This window comes from Balaenoptera ricei, chromosome 21, assembly GCF_028023285.1.
Source record: "Balaenoptera ricei isolate mBalRic1 chromosome 21, mBalRic1.hap2, whole genome shotgun sequence".
NCBI lineage: Eukaryota > Metazoa > Chordata > Mammalia > Artiodactyla > Balaenopteridae > Balaenoptera > Balaenoptera ricei.
Genome location: NC_082659.1, coordinates 4,157,110 through 4,175,297, shown reverse-complemented (window position 1 = coordinate 4,175,297; position 18,188 = coordinate 4,157,110). Strand labels below are relative to the sequence as shown.

The 18,188-nt window shown below is 34.8% G+C and overlaps 1 long non-coding RNA gene across 1 annotated transcript in view; it reads right to left on the bottom strand.

Annotated features, from left to right (window-relative positions):
* The window catches only part of LOC132356622 (uncharacterized), a 356,023-nt gene that overhangs the window by 32,444 nt on the left and 305,391 nt on the right, over positions 1-18,188 (bottom strand). Inside the window, exon 11 of the long non-coding RNA XR_009499931.1 lies at positions 17,685-17,797. This is a non-coding gene — a long non-coding RNA (uncharacterized LOC132356622). The remainder of the gene's footprint in view (positions 1-17,684; positions 17,798-18,188) is intronic.

Here is an 18,188-nt window from a genome sequence, read left to right as displayed (position 1 = left end):
CTGTGTTTAAAAATATACATTTTGTTTTTCATTGCAAATCTAAATACTTTCTATATAGATGGTCCTACTATAGCATCAAAATATTGCAATACTTTCCTGTTATAATTCCTCCTCTCCCTGAATCAAGAGAGCACTTCCCACCCCGGGGCTAGAATAGGTAGCCATCACTCTGTTACCATTCTCTCTGATTCTCCACCTATATGTAGAGAAAAATCCTCCTCTGTTTAAGAGTATTTCAAGTTATCTTGAAGGATGTTTCTATCTTTAAAATATGACTTTCAAAAGCTTTTATTGAAGTTTCAAACAGTCTATCATCGTTTATAAACTTTCTTTTTTGGTCCTATCCACCAAGTACCAAAGTGATGTTGTTTCCTATTTTACAGTGAGATCAAAATTGTAATGGGCTCCAGTAGTTTAAAGAATAAAGTGAACACATCAAAAAAGAAATAGCTATGAGCTGAGTAGACACATTTCAAAAATATTGGTAATATGTTCTATAGGAATGTTCCTGCATTAATCCAGCTAATCAGGATGGCTACAACTGCGTTATGTGAACAATAAATACCCGCTACATAAATGTCTGCTATCTCTTGCTTGTGTGCTATCATAAAACTGATAGAAAGTGTCTCTAGTCTTAGCAAAAATGTTATTTAGTGGCTCTTTACTAAAATGCGTATAACTTAGTACTGATTATAAAGAAGACAACCAGCTATCAACTTGTTTGTAGTGTGCTGTTGAATATTTATAGTCAATTCAAGTTAACTGGATGGTATGAAGAATCATTGTTTGATGTTTCCACTGATTTATATGGCAAGCCTCCTTATGGGACAATATATTCAAAACTAAAATTAGTTTCAGTGCCTAAACGTGGAAACCTATATTGGAGAGCCTTGTTAATTCTCAAAACCTTTACTCAGTAAATATAAGGGGTTTTATTCTTTCTGCTTTTCGGAGGACACTGGAAAGCCAAAGTGGTTTTTTAGAAATGAGTAAAATGAAACATTGCTAGGATGAAAGCTATGTAAAAGTGATTTTAAATCTAGGTTTTTGGGTCACTGCATGTATCATACATATTATTTATTACAACAGAGTAAATGCTTTTTATCTTTTCTCAGGTAATCACAAAACAAGTCAATGAGGATTTTAATTTCAGTTGAAATACTTTACATAATGCTATTATACATTGAATTTCTCTGATATACTTAATTCAGCAACACTCCTGCAATTTTGACATCCTGCAATTTTGACATTAGATTTTTCCTGTTAATACAATTAATACTATATTTTATGCATATTTTTCACCATATGCATGATCCATTCTAGTCTACTTCAACTTTAATTTTGAAGATAACGTTTGCATATGATAATGGCTCAATTTTAAGCTTGCGGTAACAGGCTAGAGCAGCACACTATCAGTGAGTGGAGATCCATATTTAAAGCATTTGAAACTGCTTTTTGAAATGTTTTGGGTCCGTTGCTGATACTGGGATTTACTAGCAGAGTTCGTTAGACTATTTTCTTCAACACCTCTGAGGGATCAGTCATTCATTTCTTTGGTGATTTTCAATATCGTTTAGAAGGAAGAGGGAGGCCGCCCCACCGGTGAGGGTGTGTATCAGAATCGTGACTGAGGGTGATTAAAGATCGCAGATGATTCTCTGATAGCATTCCAAAATCATCCCAACCTTCTTCCATCATTGTGCAGCTCTTGACTTGATTTATTTTCTATTAATAATAACGTAACAATATTTTCTGACACCTATCGAACATCTGTAATACACCAAATATTGTAACAAAAACTTTATTTCATTTAATTCTCATAATAACTCTATGAGGCAGGTATTCTTCTTATCCGCATTTACAAATAAGGAAATTGAAATACAAAGTAACTGACTCAAGTTGGGTATTGTTAGAGCTGGAGTTCAAAGAGAAGCCTGTTGGCATCAAAGTTCAGAATCTGAGTTCCTATTGACTATTTCCTCTAGTTTTGCTCAGTTTAGCATTAAATGCGTCTTAATAAAATTATTTTGAGAATGTTCAATGTATGTTTACAATCTAGTAATGTGATGGTGAGGGAAAAATACTTTCAAAAATGACTGCAGCTATGCAAGTAATCAAAGATCAGTTGATTTCATCACTGCAGGAAGAATGCTACATAACACTGGTAATAACCCATTAAATATTTCAGATAAAATATGTGCAACCCCAAACAACTTATTTCATTGTGTTTTATGGTATTTCCTATTTAGTCTATTTTATTACGCAAGAATACTTTAAAATAATGGTATGAATTGATTTTTTTGTCAGAAATTCTAATGGTCAAAACTGATTGATGTATAAACTTACAACCAAACGATCTGTGCAAATAAGCAAAGATAAAATGATGAAATGTGCAAGTAGGTTCTAATTTCTAAGTAACCTCACTCATACTTTAAAGTGGGCTTTATAATAATAACACTTGAAGTTTGTTTTTAATGTTACTTATTCATTTATTATTATTTGGTTTTATAGAACATGCACTAGGGTTGCATCTAATAATAATGAAAATAAGCTATTTCTAAAAGTAGTGCTGAAGTTTTCCCTTGTTTCTTTTTAGGTCATTTCTGTTACTTCAAAGAAACGCAATACTCAAATCTATTTTATTAAATGCTTATGCTTTCCAAGCATATTAGTCTTAAAATGCTGTGGCCTTAATTTTCTTAATTTAATGTTTTAACTCATGTAAAATGTACACAAAATTCTTTAGCCATAGAACAAAGGTTTTAAAAAGTGAAGAACTTCTTAAAATTAGGTGATTCACTTAATTATGTAGAGAGGTAAACAAGAAAACTTAGGAGTTAATGAAATCCTCTTTATAGGCCTGGATTCTCTCATTTTAGATGACTCCACTAATAAAATTTAAGACATAATTGTTTTTTTTTATTGAAGTATAGTTGATTTACCATGTTATTTTAGTTTTAGGTGTATAATGCAGTGATTCAATAATTTTTATAGATTATACTCCACTTAAAATTGTTATAAATTATTGGCTATATTCCCTATGCTGCACATTATTACATCCTTGTATGTTACGTGTGTTACACTAGCAGTTTGTAGACCTTAATCCCCTTCCTCTATCTTGCCCCTATCCCTACCTCTCTCTCACTGGTAACCACTAGTTTGTTCTCTGTACCTATGAGTCTGTTAGTTATGTTATATTCTTTTGTTTATCTTTTAGCTTCCACAGATAAGTGCTAACATACAGTGTTTGTCTTTCTCTGTCTAACTTACTTCACCAAGTATAATACCACCCTCCTGTGCATTGATGCTGCAAATGACAAAATTTCATTCTTTTTTTATGGCGGAGTAATATTCCATTGTGTACATCTTTCACATCTTCTTTATCCACTCATCTGTCGATGGACACTTAGGTTGCTTCCAGTCTTGGCTATTGTAAATAATGCTTCTATGATCACTGGGGGGCATGTATCTTTTCAAGTTAGCATTTTCTTCGGATATATACCCGGAAGTGGAATTGCTGAATCATATGGTATGTTTTAATTTTTTGAGGAACCTCCTTACTATTTTCTGTAGTGGTTGCACCAATTTACATTACCACCAACAGTGGACTAGAGTTCCTTTTTCTCCACATCTTGCCAGCACTGATTATTTGTTGCTGTTTTAACAACAGCAATTCTGACAGGTGTGAGGTGATATCTCATTGTGGTTTTGATTTGCTTTTCCCTGATGGTTAGTGATGTTGAACATCTTTTCATGTACCTGTTGGCCGTCTGTATGTTTTCTTTGGAAAAGTGTCTATTAAGGTCTGCTCATTTTTTTTTTAAACATCTTCATTGGAGTATAATTGCTTTACAATGGTGTGTTAGTTTCTGCTTTATAACAAAGTGAATCAGTTATACATATACATATGTTCCCATATCTCTTCCCTCTTGCATCTCCCTCCCTCCCACCCTCCCTATCCCACCCCTCTAGGTGGTCACAAAGCACTGAGCTGATCTCCCTGTGCTATGAGGTTGCTTCCCACTAGCTATCTATTTTACGTTTGGTAGTGTATATATCAGGTTGTTTTTTGATATGGAGTTGTATGAGCTCTTTATTTTGGGTATTAACCCCTCATTGATCATATTATTTGCAAATACCTTCTCCCATTCATTAGGTTGTCTTTTCGTGTTGTTGATGGTTTCCTTTACTGTGCACAAGCTTTGACATTTAATTAGGTCCAATTTGTATATTTTGGCTTTTGTTTTGAGAGGTTTTTTTAAAATCATGAATTGGTGTTTAATTTTGTCAAATGCTTTTCTAGCATCTATTGAGATGATCATGTAATTTTTATCCTTCCTTTTGTTTAACGTGGTATATATCACATTGATTGATTGATTTGCAGATCATCCTTGCATCCCTGAAATAAATCCCCCTTGATCATGGTGTATCATCCTTTCTAAATATTGTTGAATTCAGTTTGCTAATATTTTGTTGAGGAGTTTTACATCTATGTTCACCAGAGATATTGGCCTGTAATTTTTTTTGTAGTTTATTTGTCTGGTTTTCGTCAGGGTAATGGCCTTGTAGAATGCATTTCAGACTGTTCTTTTCCATTTCTAGGACTAGTTTGAGAAAGATAGACACTAACTTTCTTTAAATGTTTGGTAACATTCCCCTGTGAAGCCACCTGGTACTGGACTTTTGTTTATGGGAAGGTTTTTGATTACTGATTCAATTTCTATATGAGTAATTGGTCACTTCAAATGATTTCTTCCTGAAGTACTCTTGGAAGATTGTATATTTCCTGGAATTTATTTTCCTAGGTTGTCCAAGCTGTTGGTATATAACTGTTCATATTGTTCTCTCATTATCATTTGTATTTCTGTGATAACAGTTGTAATTTCTCCTCTTTCATTTCTTAGTTTGTTTACCTGGTCCTCCCTCTTTTTTCCTGAGTCTGGCTAAAGGCTTATCAATTTTATCTTTTCCAAAAAACCTGCTCTTGGTTTTATTTTTTTCTATTGCTTTTTGGTCTTTATTTACCTCTTTCTATTCTTCCTATACCTGGGTATTTGTTTCCCTCAGGTTTGGGAAGCTTTCACCCATAATTTCATCAAATACATTTTCAACACTTGTTCTTCTCCTTCTGGGACCCCTATAATGCAAATGTTTGATGCTGTCCCAGAGGTCTCAAACTATTATCTTTGAGTGATTTCCATCATTTATCTTCCAGATCATTTACACGTTCTTCTGTATCACCTAATCTGCTGTTAATTCCCTCTAGAGTATTTTTCACCTCAGTTATTGTATTCTCAACTCTGTTTCTTACATTTTCTAGTTCTTTGTTAAAATCCTCACTGTGTTCATCTATTCTTTTCCCCAGTTCAGTTAGCACTCTTATTACTATTGTTTTGAATGTTTATCTCTGTTCCATTAGGGGTTCTTCCATTTGAAACAAATTCCTCAGTGTTCACAATTTGTTTAACTTTCTCTACCTCTGTGAAATTAAGTGAAACAGTTACCTATTCTGGTCCTTGTGTGGGAACTTCTCTCTGCAGGCAGCGTGTGAGACCAGTGGCTTTGATGCAAGAGCTGGATCTGAAGTAAACAGGGGCTGTGTCTTCCTACAGAGTGTGCTTGCAGTCTTTGCCTTGCTTTGGGGCATGGCAGGGGCTGAGGGCATGGGGCTGCACTTCGGTGGTTTTACTTTTTCCCTGGTGTGTTTACCTTGGTTAGAGGTGGGCTTGGTGCTATATTGCTGAGCTGGCTTCACTCCCTCGCCCAGTGTGCACAGGGACGAGAGTTCCTGTGGTGGCAATCCCTGCCCTGGAGTTAGATTCACTCACGCACGTGTGATTGTAGGTAAGCAAGTGTGTGTACTCTTTAAGAGCAGCGTCTAGGTTTCTTACAGACCTCTGGTCAGGTAAGCCCCACTGGTTTTCAAACCAGCTAAGCAGATCCCAGGGTTGGGTTGCCCAATGTGTAGCTCAAAACCCTCACATCCCAGGGAATCCTGAGGCTGTGACATCCCCCTGCACTTCTGTGGACCCCACTAGGGGTGCAGGTCCCAACCAGATCACTCCTCCTCCCTTCCTACCAGACTCAGTGTGGATCTTTTTTCACAGGCTTGGTGGTAGAAGAGCCATCCTGCTAGTCTCCAGGTTGATTTCAGCAAGAGTTGTTCTATACATAGTTGTAGTTTTGATGTGTTTGTTTGTGAGAGCAGGTCAGCCCAGCATGGCCCTGATATTAAACAATTGTTGTTATAGATCACTTTTCTGGTCTCTGTAACATCACCCTTAAAATATAAGCATTTCTTGAAATCTTTGAAGAAAGTTAAATAGATAACATTTTAAGCTGGATTTATAGACTGTCTATCAATCAATCAGTTCATTTCAAAGTAGTTATAAAGGAAAGTGTGACTATTTACTCAGTGTGACCCATAAACAATTTTGGCTCATAATTTCACATCTACTGTGCCAATTTTCAGAACACTTCAAGAAATTCCATTTAGCAAATGAGGAAAACAAGGAAATAAACAAGTAATTCACTTGTCCACATACCTAATGTGTAGTACATACATCACTTCTTGACAGAACTGTACATTAAAACTGTAGATAAACATAGTCAAATACTAGTTGATGGATGTATGTCAATATTTATAAAACTTTAAATCTCAATATTTACAAAATTTTTTGCTTAGCATGTTTTAAATGGTCTCCTACAATGTTATGCTTCTCTAAACTTCTTAGGCATTTAACAATACAAGCAAATCAGTCATAGCATCTTATCCTTTGTAAGTTGTTTTAACTTTATTACAAGTGAATATTTGCATTTATAAAGAAAAGAATTGTGATGATCATTAAAGCTTTTCCATTTCACTGAAACACTACAAGTACCATAAGGCTAATTCTATGTAAAAGCAAAAAGATGATAAACAATGTCCTAAATTGCCAACAGTTAATTTTGAATATTTTGGCACATTATGATATGTTAACTTTTCCACCAGTATAAGATTCAAAAACAAAACAAACAAACATAAACAGTATTTAAGTTCAGAATAAAAGGAAATTAGAGAGCAGAAATGATTGAAAATTACGAACATTAGAAATATAGGCGAATACAAAAATTACTTCTTTGAAAACTTTAATACAAGTATAAAATTGCTACCAGCCCAGGACCCCAGATGGAAGAGTCAGCTGCCCCAGGACCTGGCCCTGTGGCACCAGCCATAGCACAAGACAGGGCCTGGCAGCCAGCTGGGTCAGGGTACAGCCTCACCTACCAGTGAACCCACAGTAGTCGAACCTGCCCAAGTAGAAGGAAACATTCAGCCACCCCTAGAGAATATAGCTCTGGTGACCAGAGAAGAATGTGCTGCTGGGCTCCAGGGACCTCCTACATAAGGGCAGATTGAGAAATACAATGAGCTACCTAAAACATAGAAATAAATACAAAGAATTAGAGGAGTATTTTCCAAATGAAAGAATAAGACAAAACCCCAGAAGAATGGAGCAAAGTGGAGATAACTAATCTACCCAATAAAAGTTTAAGGTAATGATCATAAATATGCTCAACAAACTCTGGAGCAGAAAGAATGAAGACAAATTTAACACAGCTAAAGGATATAAAAACTGATGCAATAAAAAATGCACTAGAAGGAATCTATAGTAGATTAGAGGAATGGATCATCAGAGAACTGGAAGACAAAATAGTAGAAATCAACCAAGATGAACTGAAAAAAAGTTTTAATTAGGACAATTTAAGTGACCTCTGGAACAACATCAAGTGTACTAACATTCACATTATATGGGTCCTAGAAGGAGAAGAGAAAAACAGACATATGACTTAATTGAAGAAATAATAGTTGTAAACTTCCTTAACATTGGAAAAGAAACAAAAATCCAGGTCCAGGAAGGACAGAGGGTCCCAAACAAGGTGAACCCAAGGAAAGCCACACCAAGACACACTGTAGTTAAAAGAGCAAAAATTAGAATGCAGAGAGATGAGAAAGTGGAGTAGAAGGACTTGAACTTCACCTCCTCTCACAAAAACACCAAAATCATAACTAACTACTAAACAACCATCAACAGAAAAGACTCAGACCTACTAAATAAAAGATATCCTATACCCAAAGACAAAGCAGCAGCCACAGGAGGGGCACTTTCATGATATCATCAAATCTCATACCCACCAAGTTGGATGACCCACAAACAAGAAAATAATTATATTACAGAGTTCACCCACAGGAGTGAGAGTTCTGCCCCACGTGAGGCTCCCCAGCCTGGGAGTCCGGCATTCAGAGGAGCCCCCAGAGCATGTGGCTTTAAAGCCCAGCAGATCTTGAGTACAGGAGCTCCACAGTACTGGGGCAAACAGAGACTCCAGTCTTTGAGGACACACACAAGGTTTTACATGGATCGGGACCCAGGGCAAAGCAGTGACTCAGGAAGAGCCTGGGTGAGACCTACCTGCAGGTCTTGGAGGGTCTCCTGGGGAGGCAGAGGTCAGCTGTGGCTGACTGTGGGGGCAAGGACACTGGTGGCGGACACCCCAGGGAATATGCAAAAGTCAATGGCACTAAAAGCTGGTTCTTTGAGAAGATAAACAAAATTGACAAACCTTTAGCCAGACTCATCAAGAAAAAAAAGGAGAGGACTCCAATCAATAAAATTAGAAATGAAAAAGAAGAAGTTACAACTGACACTGCAGAGATACAAAGCATCCTAAGAGACTACTACAAGCAACTCTATGCCAATAAAATGGACAACCTGGAAGAAATGGACAAATTCTTAGAAAGGTATAACCTTCCAAGACTGAACCAGGAAGAAATAGAAAATATGAACAGACCAATCACAAGTAATGAAATTGAAACTGTGATTAAAACTCTTCCAAGAAACAAAAGTCTAGGACCAGATGGCTTCACAGGCTAATTCTATCAAACATTTAGTGAAGAGTTAACACCTACCCTTCTGAAACTATCCCAAAAAAATTGCAGAGGAAGGAACACTCCCAAGCTCATTCTATGAGGCCAATATCAACCCTGATACCAGAAGCAGACAAAGACACCACAAAAATTACAGGCCAATATTACAGATGAACATAGATGTGAAAATATTGAACAAAATCCTAGCAAACTGAATCCAACAACACATTAAAAGGCTCATACACCATGACCGAGTGGGAATGCAAGGATTCTTCAATATCTGCTAATCAGTCAGTGTGATACACCACATTAACAAATTGAAGAATGAATACGATAGGATCATCCCAATAGACACAGAAAAAGCTTTTGACAAAATTCCACACCCATTTATGATAAAAACGCTCCAGAAAGTGGGCACAGAGAGAACCTACCTCAACATAATAAAGGCCATGCCATATATGACAACCCACAGGTAACATCATATGCAACAGTGAAAAGCTGAAAGCACTTCCTCTAAAATCAGGAATGAGACTAGGATGTCCATTCTTGCCACTTTTATTCAATGTAGATTTGGAAGTTCTAATCACGACAATCAGAGAGGAAAAGGAAATAAAAGAATCCAAATTGGAAAAGAAGAAGTAAAACTGTCACGGTTGGCAGATGACATGATACTATACACAGAAAATCCTAAAGATGCTACCAGAAAATTACTAGAGCTCATCAGTGAATTCTGTAAAGTTTCAGGATACAAAATTAATACACAGAAATCTCTTGCATTCCTATACACTAAAAAGAAAAGATAAGAAAGAGAAATTAAGGAACCAATCCCATTTACCACTGCATCAAAAAGAATAAAATACCTAGGTATAAACGTACCTAAGGATACAAATGACCTGTACTCTGAAACCTCTAATACACTGATGAAAGAAATTGAAGATGACACAGATGGAGAGATATACCATGTTCTTGGATTGGAAGAAGAAATATTGTGAAAATGACTCTACTACCCAAAGCAATCTACAGATTCAATGCAATCCCTATCAAACTACCAATGGCATTTTTCACAGAACTAGAACAAAAAATTTTTAAATTTGTATGTAAACACACAAGACCCTGAATAGCCAAAGCAATCTTGAGAAAGAAAAACAGAGCTGGAGGAATCAGGCTCCCTGATTTCAGACTATACTACAAAGCTACAGTAATCAAGACAATATGGTACTGGCACAAAAACAGAAACATAGATCAATGGAACAAGATAGAAAGCCCAGAGATAAACCCACACAACTGTGGTCAACTAATCTACAACAAAAGAGGCAAGAATATACAACGGAGAAAAGACAGTCTCTTCAATAAGTCATGCTAGGAACACTGGACAGCTACATGTAATAGAAGGAAACTAGAACATTCTAACACAACACACACATAAACTCAAAATGGATTAAAGACCTAACTTGTAAGACCAGATACTATAAAACTCTTAGAGGAAAACACAGAACACTCTGACATAAATCATAGCAATATATTTTTGATCCACCTCCTACAGTAATGAAAATAAAAACAAATGGGACCTAATGAAACTTAAAAGCTTTTGCACAACAAAGGAAACCATAAGCAAAATGAAAAGGCCATCCACAGAATGGGAGAAGATATTTGCAAACAAAGTGACCAACAAGGGATTAATCTCCAAAATATACAAATAACTCATGCAGCTCATTATCAAACAACAACAAACAAACAACCCAATCAAAAAATGGGCAGAAGGTCTAAATTGTATGTCTTCTTTGGAGAAATGTCTGAGGGCCAAGAAGCACATGAAATGATGCTCAACATCACTTATTATTAGAGAAATGCAAATCCAAACTACAATGAGGTATCACCTCACACCAATCAGAATGGCCATCATTAAAATGTCTATAAACAATAAATGCTGGAGAGGCATGGAGAAAAGGGAACCCTCCTACATTGGTGCTGGGAATGTTAATTGGTACAAACATTATGGAGAACGGTATGGAGGTTCCTTAAAAAACTAAAAATAGAATTACCATAGGATCCAGCAATCTCCACAACTAGGCATATATCCAGAGAAAACCATAATTTGAAAAGATGCATGCACCCCAGTGTTCATTGCAGCACTATTTACAATGGCCAGGACAAGAATGTAACCTAAATGTCCATCGACAGAGGAATAGATAAAGAAGACATGGTACACATATACAATGGAATACTAATCAGCCTTTAAAAAGAATGAAATAATGTGATTTGCAGCAACATGGATGGACCTGGGGGAGATTATCATACTAAGTGAAGTAAGTCAGAAAGAGAAAGACAAATATGATATCACTTATTTATGGAATCTAAAAAAATGATACAAATTAACTTATTTACCTAACAGAAACAGATTCACAGACTTTGGTAACCGTAAGTTTGTTTTCAAAGGGGATATGTGGGAGGAGGGATAAATTAGGAGTTTGGGATTAACATATAAACACTACTATGTATAAAATAGATAATCAACAAGGACCTACTATATAGCATAGAGAATGCAACTCAATATTCTGTAACAACCTATATGGGAAAAGGATCTGAAAAAGAATGAATATATGTATAACTGAATCACTTTGCTGTACACCTGAAACTAACACATTGTACATCCGCTATAATAGAAAATAAAAATTAAATTTAAAAAATAGCAAAAATTAAAGGTAAAGAAAGTATATTAAAAGCATCAAGAGAAAAACAACTATGTACAAGAGAACTCCCATAACACAGTGAACTGACTTTTCACCAGAAACTTTGTAGGACATAAGAGAGTGGCAAGCTGTATTCAAAGTGGTGAAAGAAAAAAAAAAAAAAAACTGAAACCAAGACTACTCTACCTGTCAAGGTTATCATTCATATTTGAAGAAGAGATAAACAATTTTATAGACAAGCAAAAAGCTAAGGGAGTTCTGAAACACAAGGCTGGTTTTACAAAAAAAAAAAAAAATGTTAAAGGCATTTCTCTAAGGAGAAAAGACTACAATTACAAATATAAAAAATCTTATTGGTAAGGGCAAACATTTAGTAAAGTTAGTGGATTCACAATTTATAAAGCCTAGTAGGAAGGTTAAAACAGAAAAGTAGTAAAATCATCTATAACCACAATAAGTAGTTAAGGAACACACAAAACAAAAATATGTAAAATATGTTAAAGATATTAAATGTGGGGAGAGAATAAGAATGCAGAGTTGTTAGGACATGTTTAAACTTCAGAGATCACCTAAAATAATGACATATATGTATGAATGTGTATGCATATGATTCTCATGGTAACCACAACCAAAAATTATAAAGGGATCCAAACAGAAAAACAAAGTTAGTTTTCAAACCATAAGGTAAGAGAGCAAAAGAAGGAACAAAAAAAGAACTACCTATCAATAATTACTTTAAATGTAAATGGACTAAATGCTCCAATCAGAAAAAATAGGGTGGCTGAATAGATAAGAAAAGACATATATATACACACACACTACCTATAAGACACTCACTTCGGATCTAAAGCACACACAGACTGAAAGTGAAAGAATGGAAACAAAAAAGAAAGCTGGGGTAGCAATACTTACATCAAATAAAAGAAACTTTAAAACAAAGACTGCAACAAGAGACAAAGAAGGACATTACATAATAATCAAAAGATCAATCCAACAAGATATAACCTTGTTAATATTTTTTCACCCAACATAGGATCACCTGAATATATACAGCAAATATAACAGACATGAAGGGAGATAGTGCCAGTAATACAAGGGTAATACAGTAATAGAAGGGTATGTTAATACCCCACTTATATCAATGGATAAATCAGAAAATCAATAAGAAAAATTTAACCTCAAACAACGCATTACATCAGAGTGACTTAATAAATACATAGAGACCATTTCACTCCAAAACAGCAGAATACACATTCTTTTTAAGTGCACATGGATTATTTGCCAGGATAGATCACATGCTAGGACACAGAACAAGTCTCAGTCAATTTAAGAAGATTGAAATCATATCAAGCATCTTTTCTGACCACAATGGTTTGAGACTAGAAAAAAATAAAAGAATACTGCAATAATGAAAACAATCTAAAATCTATGGGACACAGCAAATGCAGTTCTAAGAGGGAAGTTTATCGCAATGCAAGCCTACCTTAGGAAACAAGAAAAACCTTACAACTAAGGGAGCTAGAAAAAGAAGAATAAACAAATCCCAAAGTTAGTAGAAGAAAAGAAATCATAAAGAAATAGAGACTAAAGATCAATGGAACTAAGATCTGTTTCTTTAAAAAGATAAACAAAATTGATAAACCTTTAGCCAGAGTCATCAAGAACAACAGAGGGCCAATACATAAAATGAGAAATGAGAGAAGTTACAACCAACACCACAGAAATACAAAGGATTATTAGAGATTACTATGAACAATTATATGCCAATAAAATGGACAACCTAGGAAAAATGGATAAATTCCTAGAAATGTACCATCTTCTGAAACTGAAACAGGAAGAAATAAAAGATATATGTACATACCAATTACCAGGAGTGAAACTGAATTGATAATCAAAAAACTCCAACAAACAAAAGTCCAGGACCAGAGTCCTCACTGGAGAATTCAACCAAACATTTAGAGAAGAGTTAACAACTATCCTTCTCAAACTACTCCAAAAAATTGCAGAGGAAGGAATGCTTTCAAATTCATACTACAAGGCCAGTGTCACCATGATACCATAACAAAGCAAAGACATGACAAAAAAAGAAAATTATAGGCCAGTATTACTGGTGAACATAGATGCAAAAATCCTCAACACAATATTACAAGCCAAATTCAGTAATGCATTAAAAGGCTCATACACCAAGAGCAAGTGGGATTTATCCTATGGATGCAAGAATTGTTCAATATCCACAAAACAATTAATGTATGATACACTATATTAACACATTGAAAAATGAAAATTATATAATCAACTCAATAGATGTAGAAAAAACTTTTGACAAAATTCAACACCCATTCATGAGAAAAACTCTAAACAATTTGGGTATAGAGGGAACATATCTCAACATAACAAAGGCCATTTATGACACACCCATTTTCATCATCCTACTCACCAGTGAAAAGCAGGAAGTATTTTCTCTAAGATCAGACTCAAGACAAGGATACCAACTGTTACTACTTTTATTCAACATGCCATTGGAAGTCCTAGCCACAGCAATCAGACAAGAAATAGAAATAAAAGGCATCCAGATTGGAAGGGAAGAAGTAAAACTGTCACTATTTGCAGATGACATAATACTATATATAGAAAATCCTAAAGATGCCATAAAACAACTATCAGAATAAATGAACTCAGTAAAGTTCCAGGATGCAAAATTAATATACAGAACTCTACTGCATTTCTGTATACCAACAATGAACTATCATCAGAGAAAATTTTTAAAAATAATGTATAATTGCATCAAAAAGAATAAAATACCTAGGAACAAATCTAACCAAGGGTATAAATGACCCTTATGCAGAAAAGTATAAGCCACTGATGAAAGAAATTGAAGATGCCACAAACAAATGGAAAAGATATACTATACTCATGCATTGGAAGAGTTAGTATTGTTAAAATGACTACCCAAGGTACTTACAGATTCAATGCAATCCTTATCAAAATACCCATGGCATTTTTCACAGAACTAGAACAAATAATCCTAAAACTTTTATGGAACCAAAAAATACTTCCAGTAGCCAAGACAATCTTGAAAAAGATGAGCAGAGCTGGGGTATCATGCTCCCTGATTTCAAACTGTCCTACAAAGATACAGTCATCAAACCATATGGTAGCAGCACAGAGAGAGATGCATAAATCAGTGGAACAGGAGCATCCTGAAATGATTCTACACTTATATGGGCAATTAATCTGCAGCAAAGAAGGCAAGAATATACAATGGGGGAAAGGACAGTCTCTTCAACAAATAGTGTTGGGAAAACTGGACAGCTACATGGATAATAATAACTTGGGACTACTTTTTTATCATATACAAAAATAAACTCAAAATTGATTAAAGATTTGAATGTAAGACCTGGAACCATAAAACTCCAAGAAGAAAACATAGGCAGTAAGCTCCTTGACATCAGCAGTATTTTTTTTTTGGATATGTGTCCTTAAGCAAGAAAACAAAAGCAAAATTAAATATTGGGGCTACAGTAAACTAAAAAGCTTTCACACAACAAAGGAAACTATCGTCAAAACAAAAAGGCAGCCTACCGAATGGGAGAAGATATTTGCAAACTATATATCCAATAAGAGGTTAATAGCCAAAATATATCAATACAAAGAATGCATACAACTCAACATTTAAAAAAAAATCTGATTAAAAACTGTGCAGAAGATCTGAATAGACATTTCTCCTAAGAAGACATACAGATGGCCACTAGGTACGTGAAAAGATGCTCAACATCAATAATTATGAGGGAAATGCAAATCAAAACCCCAAGTAGGTATCACTTCACACCTGTCAGAATGGCTATTATCAAGAAGACCACAAATAAAAAATATTGGCAAGGACGTGGAGAAAAGGGCACCCTCATGCACTCTTGGTTGGATTTTTAATTGATGTGGTCACTATGGAAACTAGTATACAGGTTCCTCAGGATATTAAAAATATAACTACCATATGAACCAGCAATTTCACTTCTGGGTATTTACCCAAAGAAAACAAACACTAATTCGAAAAGATATATGCATACTAATGTTCTTTGCAGCATTATTTGTAATAGCCAAGATATTGAAGCAAACAATGTGCCCATTGATAGACGAATAAAGAAAGAAGATGTGGTATACATATGGAATGGAATATTACTCAGCCATTAAAAATGAAATCTTGCCATTTGCGACAACATGGATGGATCTAGAGGGTATCATTCTAAGTGAAATAAGCCAAATAGAAAGACAAACAAGTACCACATGATCTCATTTAGTTGTGGAGTCTGAAAAGTGAAACAAAACAAGACAAATGCAGAGAAAAAATGAATATTTGCCAGAAGGGAGAGGGTTGGGAGGTGGGTGAAGGGGATTAAGTGATATAAACCTCTAGTTATATAATAAATAACAGTGATGTAATATACAGCATAAGTAATATAGTAAATAATATTTTAATAGCTTTGTATGGGGACAGATGGCTACTATCTGTATTGTGGTTATCATTTCATAATCTATGCAAATGTCAAATCATTATATAGAACACCTGAAATTTATGTAATATTTTACATCAACTATATTTCAATTAAAAATGTTTACAAATGCAAATCTTGCCCAAATGAAGAGAAAAACATGGTAGGTCATATGTAAAGTAAGAATGAGAAAGTCTAAATAAGAGTTCATGGTGCACATCTGTGTTTCTCCAACAGTAAGAGTTTCTCTTGTTCCCTAGAAGGGAGAGGAATTTGTGGGAACATATGAGAGTATAGGGGACACTCAAGGAATCATGGTTAAGTGCCACTTAAACACACACACACACACACACACACACACACACGTAAACCAATGATTACATTGCTAAAACAACAGATCAAGAGAAAAATAGAAAATTCTCAAAATAAAAAAGGATACCAATAATCATCTTAGAGGTAATAAGATAGTTTATGCCAATAAATTAAATATCTTAGGAGATCTGTTTTCAAGTTACTTAACTGTGTCACAGTACATAGGTGAAGAATATCTACAGAAATGGCAAACACATCCAGCACCAGTAAAATTTATAAGGTCTGACATGAAACAAATTATCAGACACACAAAGAAGCAGGGAAATGCTACCCATAATGAAGAGAAAAATCAATCAAGAGAAACAGACTACATTGACATAGATACTAGTATTTTAAAAACCTTACAATAGGTGTTATAACTATTTCTGATATACTCAAGATGACAGAGGAATGACATGTTTTACATCTACTGAAATATATACAAACACACAGATTGAACTTTTAGAGATGTAAACTATAATGTCTGAAACAACAAATTCATCGGATAGGATTAACAGCAGATGACAGAACAAAGTATTTGTGAACTTGACGACGTAGCAACAAAAAACGTCCCAAATAAAAGAGAGAAAATGTCAAAGGAGAAGGCAGAGGAGCAGCAAGAGGATTACCAAGCAACAGTGAACTGTAAGACAACTTCAAGTAGGTTAATGTTCTTGTAATTGGAGTCTCCTAATGCAGGAAGGAGGTTCAGAAATAATGGTCAAAATTTTTTTCCTAATTTGATTAATAGTATAAATCCTTAGATCCAAGAAGAGAGTCCAAAGAATTTTGAAAACAAAGAATTAAGTAGAAATACTTATCACTGCCTGATATCAAGATATTTTCAGGCGACATTATTGCAAAGGTTATTTAATGGTAAAAGGGTTTTTTTTTTTTTTTTCAACAAATGGATACCCCATGAAAAAAATGAACCTCACATCATAAACAAAAGTTAAAGTGGATCAGAGACCTAAATAAATGTAAGAACAAAAACTATAAAGCTTCTAGAAAACAGAATTTAGTGAACTTATGTCAGGCAAAGATTTCTTAAATTTGACACAGAAATTATGAACTGTAAAAGAAAAATAGTAATAGACAATAAAAAGTCAACACTTTTGCTTTTCCAAAGACACTTAAATCCTAAAAGGCTAGCAGAAAATATTTGCAAAACATACATCCCAACAAGAACTTGCATTAGAAACTGTATACTGTTTACCTTTGAACAATATGGGGGTTAGAGGTACCCACCCTCTATGCTGTTGAAAATTTTGTATGACGTATAGTTGGCCCTCCATATCCGAGGTTCCTTTCTATTCCCACATTCAACCAACTGAGGATCATGTAGTACCATAGTTTTACTACTGAAAAAGAAAACATGTATAAGTGGACTCTTGCAGGTCAAACCTGTGTTGTTCAAGGATCAACTGTATGTATGTGTTTATATATATATCTCAATAATAAAAAGACAACTCAAATATTTTGTCCAATTAAAAATGGGCAAAATATTTGGATACTTCAAAAAAGATCTCTGTTGGGAAAGAAGCATATTAAATAGTACTTGATAGCATTTGACTCTATGAGAATGCAAATCACAACTCCCATGCACTACTACTCCGTACACATTATAATGGCAAAAATTAAAAAGGTGAATCATACCAAGTTTTGGAGAGGATGGAAAACAACTGGAACTCTCATACACTGTAGTGGAAGTGTAAAATGATACAACCATTTGCAAAAACATTTAGCAGCTTC